Here is a 16,025-nt window from a genome sequence, read left to right on the forward strand (position 1 = left end):
CGAACATGGGTCCTTTGGAAGAGCAGTCAGTGGCCTTAACCCCTGAGCCATCTCCAGCCCCAGATTGGACATTCTCAATTGCTCAAGGATATATTTCCCTGATCAGGTGGTCTGCGATGTGTAACTTGCTACTAATCCCTCTAGGGAAGCTGCCTTCTCTAACATCTTACTTTTAATCTCTGCTGTCTCACTTGGTTGATTTTACACATTCTGAATCTCCTTTTGAAGATCTGGACCTATGGAACTTAGGCATAATAACTGAAAGTCCTGTCTCCTAATGCTAACCCCAGGACATGTCTGATTCTGTTTCACTGATGGAAATGGCTCCCTGGGCCTTGGCATGCCTGGTATTCCATGGTTGCTTTCCAGTGACGATAACTGAGTCCTTGGGGTTGGCACAGGCCCAGAGAAGACTGACTGAAGTCAGCCCACCTCCCTCCTGCAAACAGCTTGTCCAACAGAAAGGGGAAATTTGATGGTCCCAGACATTTGTTCCTCATCTTTTTCCTTTTTCTTTTCTCCTTTTTTTTTTTTGGACAGGGTCTCTCTATTTTGTAGCCCTGACTGACCTTGAACTCATGGAGATCTGCTTCCCAAATGCTAGGATTAAAGGTGTAAGCCATGCCCAGTGCTCTTCTGTTTTCTGTATGACTTGCTTTTGTCTGTGTTGGATGTGGGGATGCATGTTCTCTCCGTACAAGCAGAATTATCATGCTGACAACCTTCTCTATTATTCCTCGGATTGGTTATTTTCCTTGTTGCTTTGACCAAACACCTGACATTAGGAAAATTAAGAGAGGAAGGGTTCTTTTGGGCTTACAGTACAAGGGGACACAATTTGTAATAGAGGTGAGGGCAGGATGATGCCTGAGATGTACTGAGTACAAACCAGGAAGCATATACAGAGAGGAAGTAGGCTCAGGCTTCGTTCACACCTCTCTCTCTTCCTGTCTACTCCAGTGGACTGAAAGTGAGGCCTGCCCGAGAAGGGTGTTCCTCTGTCTGTTCACACAGATAGGGTGTGGTATAGAATTGTCCCCAGGGTCTTCGTCCAGCGTGTTTCCACGACATCTGAACTGAGCATGGTTTGGGCACTGGCAAACTTAAAGGGAGGCTTTTCAGAGCCACGTACGAGTTTGGAACCAGAATTAGCATTTCCTTTCTAATGAGCTGAAAGTCATGCCCCGAAAGTCCTTGAGTGGCAAATCTGGCCCAAATTTATCACAGTCTAGCATGTAGGAGGTCATGTGTTTCCTCGTCAGGACTGGAAAATTCAAAAAGTCATGAGGAAACGGTTTACATAGCTGTTTTCAGTAAAAATTCACTGAGACACGTGGTTTCTATTACCTTTTCTCAATGGCTGTCACAGAGCCTTCTTGAGGATGCATTGGTGGTTCAATGGTAGAATTCTCGCCTCCCACGCGGGAGACCCGGGCTCGATTCCTGGCCAATGCAGCTTGTTCTTTTCTCCTCTTCTGCCTGCCACCCTCGCAATTTTTCTGTGCGAACAGAGAATGGACCAGTACTCTATCCTTTCAGACTGATTTTGGAAATGTTAACAGTGAACTTAATTAGCAATGGCTCAAACAGCTAAGTACTCTCATTTGTCAATGAGTACCGGCACAAATTTGTGAATATCGAATATCGCTACCACAGCTGTAATTAAACAGAGTCTTCCTGTTTCCGTTCAGACACCTTACCCTGAGGTTTTTATTCTCATAGCAGAAGATGACTTCATACCGATATTCTGGGCAGGAAAAAGAGACTAGGATGGGCAGGCAGAGGTTGGCAAACAGTTTGTTCAGGGAAGAGTACCATCCCCAGAGGCTTCTGCCTATCTGCTCTAGACTGTAACTGAGTTATAGGGTAACACCAGGCTGCAAGAGATCCAGAAAAGGGAGGTGACTGTCAAGTTTATTGGGGTTAAAATGGACTGTGAATCTGGATGTGGTAGCACATATCTTTAGTTTCAGGAAATTTAAACTCAGCAGAGACAGGAGAATCGCTGTGAGTTTGAGATCATCCTTACCTACATAGTGAGCTCCAGGCCAGGAAAAACTGAAGAGTGAGACCTTGTCTTAAAAACCACAACAAAAGCCTTTCATGTCTAGGAATCCTGTCCCTAAAAAGGCAAAAAAAAAAAAAAATTCTCTCCACCACCACCACCCAAAAACAACAATAACAAAAAAGTAAGAAAAAAAAGGAAAAGAAAAAGAAAAAAATAGTGGAATGATTTGGAAGGCTTTTCATGTCTGTGGATCCTGTCCTGGTTTTTCTCAGCATCCCTGAACTGCAGTTAATGGAGCCAAATAGAAGTCTCAGAGCTGGATGTCTCTCACTGCAACCATCCTTTCTGATGACAATTTTGTAGAGGACAGCAACTAAATAGTATCCTAAACGCAGACTTGGAAAAAAATAGGTTAGAAGACACAAACCGCAGAGCCCTAGGACTATTGTAATGCCAACTACACACTTGGTTAAAACTTACAGTCCCCACCAGGATTAACTCAGCATTCTCTCAACCCACATAAGGATTCTCTTCCGACCTCTACGGTGCCAGTGTTACAACTGAGAAGTATTTCATGTACAAACTAGGCAAAATATTCATACACGAAAGCTTCAAAAGCAAAACCTTTGTTGGTTTGTTTTATTACGTTCTCATTCCAAGCGTTACAGACCGGAAAAGACAAACAAAAGCAGGCACATGCCAGTGACAGAAACATCTTTGCCGTCTTTGGGGACGTTAGGATTGCTTTCGCTCCTTTTGTACACATCAAACGTACACCCACACAGGACGTTAGATGGAACTCGGATTAATATGACCACCGCAAGGAAAAGAAAGCAAGGAGAAGCGCATCCACAAGAGAACACGTATCGAGCAGTGCTGTAGTTAAACATCAGCCTCCCCCCCTTAAACCAAATCAGACCACCTCTTTTTAACTACAAGGAAAACTAGGGGAGAGAGCGAACACAGTTCCCCACGGCCACAAATTATGCAGTCCAGTTTCCCGCACTTGGGAGCAAAATCGCAGAGGTTAGCACACCCCAAGTGCAATGGGTGAGCCTCAGCCTGGGAAAGCCCACCCACCTGATCATAGTGTCTCTCCTGCTTTCCCCCTCCCCAGCCCCGACTCAGCCCCACCCACCCTGTGCTCTGAACACGCAGTCACTTCTCCGTATGCGTGTGCTAGCTTTCTCAGACGCACATTTATGTTCTAAGTCTATCTGCCACGTACAGCCCGGCTTTTCTTCCCGCGTCGTGAGAAATCTCCACAGTCTCCAAAGAGATGCAGACCGTGAGGCTCATGCGCGCCACTTACCTACAAACATCACGCCCCTCTCGCAATGGGTCCTGCTTTTAGTCTGTGGGTTTACCCTCATGACATTTTCGCTATTTTATTGGCTCATTGGCCGTGATAAAGTTTGAAATTTTGCTTTAAGGTTTACAGCACCACCTTTTACTTTTCTACAGCCTGTGCTCAAGGACTGTTCTTCCTTCCCCGTGCTTATGTGGTTCTTACCGTGAAGTTGGCTTCTTCCAAGTTCGTAGACCCCACAATTTATTGTTACTATTTTTGTCTAAACAGTCAATTTTTAAACTTTTTGTTTTATTGTTTTAAGACAGGGTTTCTCTGTGTAGCCTCGGCTGTCCTGAAACTCTCTGTAGACCAGGATGACCTCGAACTCAGAGATTCTCCTGTTTCTGCCTCCCGAGTGCTGGGATTAAAGGCCTGTACCACTACTTCCTGGCATCAGTAATTTTCCCCCCAAACAAAATTTCAGTAATACCCTCATTTTTTTCCTTTCATTTTTCTTTTTTCCCCAGAGACAGGGTTTCTCTGTAGCTTCTGAGCCTGTCTGTCCTAGAACCAGCTCTTGTAGACCAGGCTGGCCTTGAACTCACAGAGATCCGCCCGCCTTTGCCTCCAAGTGCTGGGATTAAAAGCCTGCGCCACCACAAATGCTGCTAAGAGATGTGTAGCACCATGCCTGACTTCCAACAGTAATACTGGTGATAATAAATACAGGGACCACATCCATGTCTGTGATGAGAAAATATCTAGATAAATGTGCTTTGCTCTCACTACAAAAAGAACGTATTTATCTGAGAAGTTGTTGATGTCAATTCTCGAAACAGGAATGGCAGCACCCACATTAATAATAACGACAAATACTAAGAAAACATTTCTTCCACTGAGTCCTCAGACTCCACGTCTCAGCCTCAAGTGTCCTTTAATATTTGGGACCCCGTGTGAAGCCAGCGCTCCTACCAGTCTGCTTTACAGTCTAGATCTTGTCTGTGATTTTTGCCGGGGAATAAGGCAAGTAGACAGAATGACAACCATATTTTTTTATCTGCAGATTTGTTAACCATTAAGGAAGCCAAATAAAAGAAAATTGAACTTGTCAAGCTAACAGACGCTCTCAGGACAGTTAGCAATGGACAGAGATCACCTCTGTTTCCAAGTCCTAACAATAAACTCAAACTGGGGCCATCCTCTCCTCGTGTTGTGGATTTGAAACCACAGCTATACAATGTCTGGGCTTTCTCTGAGGGTGCGGGTAGGCGCGGGTAGGCGCGGGTAGGCGCAGGTAGGCGCGGGTAGGCGCGGGTAGGCGCGGGTAGGCGCGGATAGGTGTGGGTAGGTGCGGGTAGGTCCTTATGGCCCGGAAATGTGTTGCTCCCTAAGGTGACGGCCATTGCTTGGTCTCAGCTCTGGGCCTGAGATCCTTTTCCTTGGCCCTGTTTCATCTCTGTTGTTAAAAGTGAGGCAGCAAGATGTGAGGCATGGAAACCACAGACATGACATCTGAAGCATCCCACAGCCGTGAATGTGTACACAGGAAGGATGTTTATTAGAGAGAGGAAAAGACATGTGCGTGCACAGGCCTGGGGAGAGCTGGTGCTGAGAAGAAAACACGGAGTGGGCGAGTTCAGCTTTGAAACCGCCTAGCATATGTGCATACTGACGTGGCTTACATAGCTGTAGCTTCTGCAGGGTAGATCAAGATCACACAGGCTTTGAGGCCCTGGATGGCTATGTACGTTGCCACAACACTTGATGGTGCATGCCTTGCTCTGGAACCCAGAAGTGCCAGTGCTTCAGGTGTCTAGACATTTTGGCAGAACTATGGGTGATAGAAATGATAACATTTCACCCTTATATTTATTATGAAAATTGGGAGGTTAAAGGTAACAGATGGGCAGGAATGGGGCATCACGTCTAACAAGACTACTTTCTGCTGATGTGTGGGCGTCAGACAGTTGGGATGCTTGACCACGTCTTGGGGTAGCTGGTTACTTCAGGGTTTCCTGGTCTTTGGGGAACTGGCTGACAGGCAACTTGGACCTGACAAGATGCTGGCAATGCTAAAGATTGTGTCTAGAAAAATTTTTCTCCTGGTGATAAAATTTGAGATCCTGGTGATTGAGGGAGGAAGGTCCCAAGATGGAAGGTGGGGGAGGGGTCCCCAGAGTCCCCAATAAAAAATATATGGTACAGACCTAAACCAACAATTCTCAACAGATGAATCTTAAAATGTCTGAAAGACACTTAAAAATGCTCAAGTATAACATCCTTAACCATTAGAGAGATGCAAATCAAAACTCTGAGATTCCATCTTATCCCTGTAGGAATTGCCAAGATTAAAAACACTGTTGACAATTTGTGCTTAAGAGAATGTGCGGAGCCGGGCGGTGGTGGCGCATGCCTTTAATCCCAGCACTCGGGAGGCAGAGGCAGGCGGATCTCTGTGAGTTCGAGACCAGCCTGGTCTACAGAGCTAGTTCCAGGACAGGTTCCAAAACCACAGAGAAACCCTGTCTCGAAAAACCAAAAAAAAAAAAAAAAAAAAAAAAGAGAATGTGCGGTAAAGGAAAAAAAAAAAAACTTCTCCATTGCTGGTGGAAGTGCAAACTGGCACAGCCACTTTGGATACTAGTATGGTGATTTTTCAGAAAATTAGGCAACTATCTACCTTAAAACTCAGCAATACCAGTTTTGCGCCTATGCAACAAAGATGCTCAACCAATAAGGACATGCGCCAAACTATGTTTATAGCAAAATTACTTTGTCATAGACAGAATTTGAAAACTACCCAAAATGCACCTCTTCTACAATATGTTAACTGAGAGGCATCACCCTTTACAATAGCCATAAATACCATAAAATATCTTGGAGTAGCTTTAACCAAACAAGTAGAAAATTCTATACGATAAGAATTTTAAATCTTTCAAGAAGAAATTTCAGACACCAGAAAATGGAAAGATTTCCTATTCTCTTGTGAAGGTAGAACCAACACAGCAAATATGACAATCTTACTGAAACCTACAGATTCAATGCAATGCCCATTAAAATTATAGCAAAATTCTTCACAGACCTCAAAAGGACAATCTTCAACTTTGTAAGAAAAAAATACCCAGGATAGCCTAAACAATCTTATAAATCCTGTAAATCAAGGAACTTCTGAATGCATCACAATCCATGGTTTTAAACTTCACTACAGAGCCACAGTACTGAAAACACATTGAGAAGGTATGAGGATCAAAAGAACTGGTATCAGTTCACCTTGGGTATGAATCCACATGCCTACAAACAGCAGATTTTTGACAAAGAAGCAAAATTGTGAACTGGAAAAAGAAGCATATTTAACCTGCTTGTTTATTTTTAATTGTCGTGAAGCTGCAGCTTTCTGAGGCTACTTTTTCAAACCTGCCTTTCAACTCCCTGCTGAAGCCAGGCCACTTGACAGGGGGCAGGACACAGGCTCCCCCCGTCTGCCAGCCTGCCATCACAAGCTCTGGTGTGTATAGTCATACCGATTTTAAACTTTGTTTTTTTAATTTTAACTTGTAATCGTAAAATTAGGAGAATTCCTGAATCCTCTCCGCTGTTCTATTAGACGACTCTGGGCTACCAACTGTGTGGGGTAAAATTTGTTCTCTAAACGTACTCCCGCAGGTGGGTTAGATTCAGCTGGTTACTGTGTGCCGCCGGCGCCTGGCGTCTCAATCTCAGCAGTAACCTAGGCGATTCTTGGGCCAAATGCCAAAGTTCCTTTACTTCTCCTACCTGTTTAGCTAGGGATAAAAGTTGCATTTCTGCGGCTAGCATGCTTACAGGCTCTAAATCTCTCTGCCTCTGTTTCTGCTCCATTTTAACTCCCTTTAGCTATCAACATATCTACTGAATACTCTTTCCTTATCCCATATATGAAACTTATTATTTACAAATTTTTGCTCCTGATTTAAACTTCCCACTTCTCTATACTTCTTGAAACTCTATTCTTTATTTCTGAGTGCACATTACTCACATATGCACCTGTGCTGCAATTTTTTTCTCGTGGGTTCCTCACGTTCTCCTCTGTACGTTTGGTCACTTCTTCCATGTTTTTTGGGGTTCACCAATCAGTCTCGCATACGGGAACCATTATGTCAGGGTCTGGTGCTAGCCCGGAGCCTAAATTATTTCTCCTGGACCCGAGGAGAGGCGTGGGAATAAACTCACAACTCAAATGGCTTTATCGGGAAGGAGATTCTCAGGAATCCCTCATGAAATCCTGAGTTCACATCCTGAAAATTCCTCTGCATTTTTTCTCCAAATAGACTTATATACCAGAACATAAACTGAGGGGGAAATTCATTGGCATTCTGCTTCCGAGGTAACCAGGCGAATGTCTCTGGTCTCGTCCCCACCTTTGACCACACCTTTCTATGCCCATTTTGTCTCCCTATCTTCCTGCACTGATGCCAGCTCTGTCACATAGGTCAAATTAGCATCTCTATCCCAAGCATCCTCCACTTTACAAAGAAGGAGCAGAACAACATTAGCATATCCTGACCCTTTGTTAGGGAGGTGACCACCTCCTGTGCTTCAGGTGCAAACTGTGGCCTGGGATTCTGGTCGCCATACCATGTAGAAATATGGGTCTACAGTATGTAATATGAGAATGCCAGGGAATGTTAAGAGCCTTAGATAAAGTTTGAGAGATCTGGGAGGTAAACCCTGGACCATTATCTGACTGAAGAGAGGTTTGGATTCCAATCTGGGGCTATTTTCCTGGAGAAGAACATCAAAAGCTATCTGGACCCTCTTGTTAGTGGCAGGAAACACTTCAATCCACCCAGACATGGTATCTAACAAAACCAAGAGTTATTTAACCCATCTGACTGTGGGCATATGAGTAAAATCAAGCTGCCACTCAGTCCCTAGAAGGGAAACCCTGACCTGGTGGGTGGGAAAAGGGAAGTTACCATACTTGGACTTGGAATCTAACCTTTGACAGATTTTATAAGACACAGTGATCGTTTTTAAGAACTTTAAGTCTTCCAGGTGGATTGGAGATGAGCCTTTACAAAGTTAGACAGAGCCTGACTATTTGGATGAAGAGTTGATGTAGGTTGGACAGAATTGGCCAAGTGTCAGGTGGTGACTGTGAGAATGTGGGGTGTACTGTATTGTTGAAATACGGAGCGGCGGGCTGTGTCCCGCCACCCGGCTAGCTTTACCCAAAATAATTACATGGAAACTGTATTCTTTTAAACACTGCCTGACCCATTAGTTTCAGTTTCTTATTGGCTAGCTTTTACATATTGATCTAACCCATTTCTATTAATCTGTGTAGCCCAAGAGCTGGCTTACCAGGAATGATCTTAACCTGCGTCTGTCTGGAGTGGGAGAATCATGGCGACTCCCTGACTCAGCTTCTTTCTCCCAGCATTCCGTTCTGTTTACTCCGCCTACCTAAGGGTTGGCCTAGGCAGTTTCTTTATTAATAAGAAATCACTCCCACACTGTATGAACCCCCTGAGGTGATTGAGGTAAGTCTGGGCCTGGAAGGCTGCTGCCCTGGCTGCTTGGTCAGCTTGGTTGTTTCCCTTAGAGATGATGGAGTCTGATCCATTAGAGATGACTAGATTCTGATCAGACCATCAGTGAATAATTCCTATAGCTCTGCGGAGATGGGATGCCTTTAACATGGCCATAATGTAGCCTAGTTAGTTATGGATCCTCCTTTTGTTGTAAGAAGCCCTTGCTCTTTCTAGATAGCAGAGTGGGCAGGGAAAATAACAAAGCCAATTTTTATTTGGTGTGGGAAGAGAGGGGACCCCTGTGGAAACCTCCACCTGCTGTCTGGTTTATTTGGGAATGGGGAGAATGGGACTCCTTTCTTTCTTTCTTTCTTTCTTTCTTTCTTTCTTTTTTTTTCAAGACAGGGTTTCTCTGTGGCTTTGGAGCCTGTCCTGGAACTAGCTCTTGTAGACCAGACTGGCCTTGAACTCACAGAGATCCGCCTGTCTCTGCCTCCCGAGTGCTGGGATTAATGGCGTGTGCCACCACCGCCCAGCTGAGACTCCTTTCTTAATAATAATAATAAAAAAAATGATTATGGACAGCAAGTCACCAAAGCACAGGAAAAAACGGGTAAACTTTACACCACTGGCTAAAGATATGCATATCACAGGGCAACCAATATGTAATTTGTAAACACAAAACCCTAGAACCAAATTATTTAAAAAAACCATTTGGTGTGGGAATACCAAAATAAATCCAAGAGATGCAGGTAAGCAGCATCGATGGAAGGAAGGCTCGGGGCCACTGGTTTGCTCCACAGTTCTTCAGAAGGACCACAGAGCAGTGCGTGCCCTACCCAGGTGCCCCAGCCACCATGGAGAGAAGAGCGATGGAGGGCTTTCATGTGCTTGGGGGAAATACTGCACCTGCAAGAGTGGCATCGACCCATGGACTTCTCAGTTAGTGACTGCCCTCACCATCCAACCAAGGCACAGATGCCTGCACTCGGTACTGCTCACAGTGCATAAGCTTTGGAGAAATCACTTCTGCAGAACAGTCTGGTCTAAAGAAAGCCACTCAGCATGAGCCAATCTGAACTTGACTGAGACTCTGGTGAGCACCCACCATCAGGCGGGAGGCTCATTGCGATATTATGAGTGGTTAGTACTCTGCATTGTAGCCACAGCAACCTCGGTTCGAATCCGAGTCACAGCAATCAACATCCTTCCCATCTGGCATGCTGCTTTCTTGTCCCCTGCACCCCACGCCTAGCTAATGTCTTGACACAGACTCCAGCCTCCCTAGTTCAAGTCCCGCAGACATGGAGGAACTCAAACACTATTAGTACAGTTTGCTGCTTGGAGTCTTCACTGTCAATCACGCTGTCTCAGGTGGACTCACAAAATCACCTTCACTGTCAGTCACCCTAGACCCAGGGCATAGTAAGCACCATCTTTGAGCAACACCCCTTCCCCTGATTTTGGTCATGTCAGCATGATGCAGGGTCTGAATGTTCCTATCTGGTATTTGTCTTAGTAATAACACGTTAGTGGGAAATCTTGTTTTCTTTGTCCTGCCCTCCATTTATGTGTCCTCCCCCCATTCCTAGTGATGGCTCCTAGTAATGGAGTCTCAACTGGCCATCTCCTTCACCAGGCAAGGATTCCAGTGGTAGAACTGGGCTGCATTCAATTCAGTTGTCGGTCAAGGGTGCCCCATGGAAATCTCCAAACCACCCAGGCTGCTGCTAAGACACAGGACAGGGCTGCTCTCCAGAAATTGCCAACAGGACCCATTGCTGAGGTAACACCACAAATGGAACATGGGGAAGTCATCTGGGTCATACAGGAAGCTGCATCCCGACCTTCTAGTCTCTTGGGTGAGGGAGGGTACTCTGAGCGCTATTCAAAGAGAAAAGCAGACATCAACCAACCCAGTCACAAAACCCTTGACCTACAAACTGTCCTGCCTACAAAATATGAAGGACAACGGTGGCGCAGAACTGTGGGAATAGCAAACTAGTGTCTGAATTGACTTAAGGCCAACTCCACAAGAAAACCCACACCCAACACTTGCTTGTGTAGCCAAGAACCAAAGAAGATAGATGATAGATAGATAGATAGATAGATAGATAGATAGATAGATAGATAGTAGTTAGCCCAGAAGTAGATAGTCCAGGCACCTAGGGTAAAACCTTTTTTTTTTTTTTAATGAACCAGTACTGTTTGGTTATTGAACTTAAGTCTTCAGCCTTAATGGAAACTTTACTATTTTTTTCTGACACAATATGAACACACACACACACACACACACACACACACACACATCACATAGCATGTATGCAATCTTCATGGTTGTTTTGGTACCTGAGGAGATCAGAAAAGGGATGAGGACCCCCAAGATCTGGAGTTAGATAGGTGTGAGCCTCCATGTAGGTGATGGGATTCAAACATGGATCCTCTGCAAGAGCAGCCAGTGCTCTTAACCAAAAACCTATCTCTTTAGCTGTTTAATATGAAGGCTTTTTCCCCTCTGTGTAGCCCTAGCTAACCCATAACTCACTATGCAGACCAGGCTGGCCTGGAACTTAGAGATCTGCCTGTTTCTGTCTCCTGAGTGAAAGATGTATATCCCCAGGATTCTGATGAACATAAATGTTTTTATGGTTGTGAAGGGTGCCTCTAAAAATAGCTGATAGTTTAATTGTGTGTTTATCACAATTGAAATAACTGTGTGTGGGACAGGGCCTTGCTATGTAGCCCAGTCTAGTATCAATTTCCTGCCCCTGCAGCCATCGCATTTTGTGTGCTGGGCTGACCTGTCCACACCTCCACAATCAGACTCATTCTCAAGGACCACCTGGGTGTATGGTAAAGCAAACATCACACAAGACAGACTTGACACTCATGGGGCCCATGAGAACCCCATTTCTTCTGCAGTGTCTGAACACCCACTGAAAGGTAAAGTTTCAACTCAGGACCCTCAAGACCAAGTTCTTAGCACACAAGAGACTTATTTACCCCAGAGGAACAGAGGGCAGGAAAAAGAACGAGATATAGGAGATAGGGAATGAGGGAGAAGGGGACAGGAACAAGGGAAGGAGACAGGCATGCTTTCTGGAAGCACAAAGGACTGGCTCTTGATGGAGAGGAGACAGACATGGCACATAGGAAAATGGTGATTAATGAGGGTAAAATGGGAACCCCTCTGTTAGGATGAGGTCTTTAATTTTAATTGGGCAGGTAGATTTGGTAAGCCAACTGAAGCTTTGGATGACTGGACTTCAAGACTTTGATTGCTGGACCTTGGTGGGTGCTCAGCCTCAGAAGGAGGAAAGGTCCTGGAGACAGCAGCCCTCCAAGACTGTGCTGGGCCACCCTAATTATCATCTGCCACCAACTCTGCCACCCATCTCTCCATCTCTCATGGCAGATCTCCCGTCTGGGGTCACCTGCCTGTGTCCTGAAAAGCCAGCTCCCCTCTTTAAATCTTTATATCTCGACAGCTCCCATGTAGCCCAGGCTGGCCTCCATCTCACCATACAGCTAAGGCTAACCTGCAAGCTGTGATCTTTTTGCCTAGATGGCAAGGCATGTTTACATGGTGCTGAATTGGAGCTTGGGGTTTAATGTCCTAGGGAAGCCCTCTACCACCTGAGCTCCCATCCTGGTCTGCCTGTCTTCTTTGTGAACCAGAGTTTCTTAGTCCAGGATGGTCTGGAACTCCTGGTCTTCCTGTGCTGTTGCCCCCAACACTGGCATGACAGGCTTGTGTCTCACACATCTTCCTTCCGGTCAATGAACACCTCTCCAGCATCCCAGGGTCTGGTGTTGGGTCACTATCATGAGAATGTGTCCACGAGGAAGGTGAATGACACTAACCACCTGGGGTGCCAGGAAAAGGTGCATTCCCACAGTCACACAGTTATTAGGCAGCCTGGACAGGACTGATCTGTTCAGACCATTTTTGACTGCAAATTCTTGCTTGGAACACTAGTGGCATGGATGAGGCCAGGCCCTCGGCATTGCTCGGGGTCCTCCGGTGTCAGGAAAACCATCTGCTACAGCAAAGAAGGACTTGTCAGAAATATCTGAGGACTGGAGAGACCCACAAATCTATATGTCACAATGTGTCTTTGAAGTGTGGAAGTGGAAAAGCATGGAATCTGCAAGAACCAGACACAGCTGGAAGGATCCAGGAATACGAGGAACATTGTGGTTGGACCAATGTGAGGGGAATGTGAGCCACAGGCCAGCTGGGGCTAGTTTGGTAACAGAGCATCCAGTGTGGACATGAGAGGAAGCAAAAAGACAGGGTCAGATCCTGAGACTCCACAAAAGTGGGAAGGAGCTGGACAGCCACTACTATCAGATAGGGACACTGTGGGAATTGATGGAGAGTCTGGGAGGGGCAAGGTCCCATGTAGTGGTATCTGCAGATGTCAACAGTGGCAGAGGTTATATCTGAAGAACATGCATTCCAGGCTGACCATGGACTGGCTTCTCTTTACAGGGATGGTCAGGATACGTAGAAAGGTGGTGATGGCTATAAAATACCTGTATGGTGCAACAACTCTGAGTCTCTCCCCTTGCCTGCCCTTCCCATGCTCTCCTAATGTATCTTGCACCAAAGCTAGCAGCGCCACCTATGGAAGAGCATGGGAATTGGAGCAGGTGCCTCCAGAGAAGGAATTTGGCTTTTGTTTGCTGGTTGACACAGCATAGCAGTGATCTACATCTTGTTCTGCAACGGAATTGTGTGATTATGTACAGGTTTTTCTATTTACATATGTGTGTGAGTGTGCCGGTTTTCCTATTTATGTATGTGTGTGTGCTTGTGTCTCCATCGCTAATGCCTCCTCTAGATGGCGCACACTGACCTCTGGGTGCTACTCCTCTCTCCTCAGTCTATTGATTCAAGGTTGAGGCCATCATACTCTTTCTCCAACTGTTTGCTTTCAATATCTGAAGGCTCACCTGGGCTCAGTGGTTCCAGGTAGACCTGCCAAGAGCTAGTCTCACCCTCTCTATCAACTTCATAGCTTGAGTGAGCTCTAGTGACACTCTGAGTGAAATTTTCATCACTTCCTATGTGTCTTCTCTTTGTTTTGAATCCTCCAGTCTCTAAAAGTCTGAGGATCTGCACCAGTGCTCGTTCACTTCAGAGACCTCATCTGTTCTACTCCCTTTATCCTGACCTCATTTCTAAGCATCCTTGTTTCTCACGTTACTTGAGTGTGGATCTTCAGGAGGGAAAAGCCATCCCTGAGCAGCGGTTGGGAAGTGAGCTTTCAACTTCTCACATAAAACGTGAGCAGCATAGGGATAGATTTCCAACCATAGGAAGACAATGTGCCTAAAGGCTTCCCCGGTGTCCCCCGAGAGGCTCTTGGAAATGGCACCTTAGTTTCAGGTCACTTTTGGGTGAAGTAGTTAGCAGGGGTGAAGAGCTGTATCATATGACATCAGCAGTCCCCCACCTGGACATTCTACTGTATCCTGGAGAGCCTGGAATTCTGTGATGTCACCTGTGTTGTGGCAACGCCAACTGCCCTTGAGGCATTCGTTCAGTGCCTGTGTGGTTCACCCACAGCCATGCTGACACGACTCAACAGGCTGCTTGGGAGACAGGATGGAGAGCGCAGGGAGGCCAGAGAGAGGCACAGGGAAGATGGCCTTCAGTCTCCGAGCCACACATCAAGGAATAAATGGTTCTGGAGAAAGCGCAGTGAGTCCTGGGCAGGGGAGAGAGATTCCTGAAGGATGAAGGCTTCAGTTGATCCTTTCAGGAGTGGACTCAGGAGGTGGGAGTTCCTGGGAAGCGATGTCCTCTTCTGCTTTTCTGAGTTACTAAAGAGCAGACCCAGAGTCGAGGATTTCTGATGGTGTGTTTGGCAGAGAGCCAAGGATCATTAAGGCTTCAACTGCAGTGCAGAGGGCCCTCTTCTTTCCCTCGGCCTCTGCGTGGGAAGCACAGAAGGAACCACAGTGGTTCCAGTTCCAGCCCTGCCCTTCACCGTCACTGGATTTCTTTTGCTTGTGTGTCACTAGAAAGAGGGAGAGTAACGTCCCCCAGACAAGCTCCCAAATTAATCACACACAGAAGCTTCTTCTTTCTTCTGAATGCCTGCCCTTAGCTTGGCATATTTCTTCTCAGCTCTTCTTGAATTAAATTACCCAGACTACCTTTTGCCTCTGGGCTTTTATCTTTCTCTTCTGTAAATCTTACTTCCACTCTTACTCGATGGCTGCTGAGTGAGCTGGTGTCTGACCCCTGGAGTCCTCCACTCTTGTTCTTGGGCTCCTTCTTCTTCTCCTCTCAGAGTTCACCTACTATTTATACTCTCTGCCTGCTAATACCACCTATCCCTCCTCCTATCTCACTATTGGCTGTCCATATCTCTATTAGGACCATCAGGTATTTTAGAAAAGCACAGTAACACAGCTTCACAGAGTTAAACAAATGAAGCATAAAGGAAAGTTATACACCTGAAAATAATATTTCCCAACATTGATGGACATATCGAGCAATAGTGATTGGGGATGGAGACATGGCTTATGGGTCCCAACTTGAGGATAGTTGTTCTGCTCTCTGTGGACTTCAGTGGGTTCCATGCGTTCCCTCTTCCTCAGGCTTCTTCTGGGGACTCAACATGGTATCTCTTGGTCCTGTACCATCTAACTGTACAAATTCACTGATGTTTATCTACCTACAGGGAGTACTGGAAAGGCACGGACCTCAGCCTCCCTCACTGAGCAGGAGCAGCAGATGAACAAGGTTGATGAACTGAGCCTTCAGCTTCAGATGATGACCAATGAGAGGAATGAACTTCGTGCAGTCCTGGCAAACTATACCAACAATGATGTGAACAACAGGTATTCATTATGTCCAGTACTCTGGTGACTGTCTTGACTCTCCTGTGTCCACCCCAGCATTCCTCATGGCACTTGAGGCTGCACCTCCAAGGTGTCCTCCTACCCAGTGTGCTTTTCCCGAGTGCATCTGAGAGGCAGGACTGAGGCCTAGGTAGGAGTGAGATGGGGATACAGGCTGTTCTGCTTCCTCCCAATGAAAAGCAGAGCCTGTGGCCTGAGTCACATTCTATGGATGGAGCACCAGTGTGTGAGCTCACAACACGCATTTCAAAGAGGCCTGGACAGGTGGTGGGAGATGCTGGGTGCTGAGTTCATGGGAGTCTTTGTATTTGACTGGGGGATTTCTAGCTGGTTG

The 16,025-nt window shown here is 46.0% G+C and overlaps 2 non-coding genes across 2 annotated transcripts; one reads left to right on the forward strand and one right to left on the reverse strand.

Annotated features, from left to right (window-relative positions):
- Positions 1-1,384: 1,384 nt before the first annotated feature.
- On the forward strand, positions 1,385-1,455 carry Trnag-ccc. The gene has a single exon. It is a non-coding gene; the product is annotated as a tRNA-Gly (tRNA).
- Positions 1,456-2,954: 1,499 nt separating this feature from the next.
- Positions 2,955-3,113, reverse strand: LOC121438108. Its single transcript, XR_005973055.1, has one exon. It is a non-coding gene; the product is annotated as a U1 spliceosomal RNA (small nuclear RNA).
- Between the last annotated feature and the right edge of the window lie 12,912 nt (positions 3,114-16,025).

This window comes from Microtus oregoni, unplaced genomic scaffold (assembly GCF_018167655.1).
Source record: "Microtus oregoni isolate MIOR12 unplaced genomic scaffold, Mior012 000054F_ref0000373, whole genome shotgun sequence".
Classification (NCBI taxonomy): domain Eukaryota; kingdom Metazoa; phylum Chordata; class Mammalia; order Rodentia; family Cricetidae; genus Microtus; species Microtus oregoni.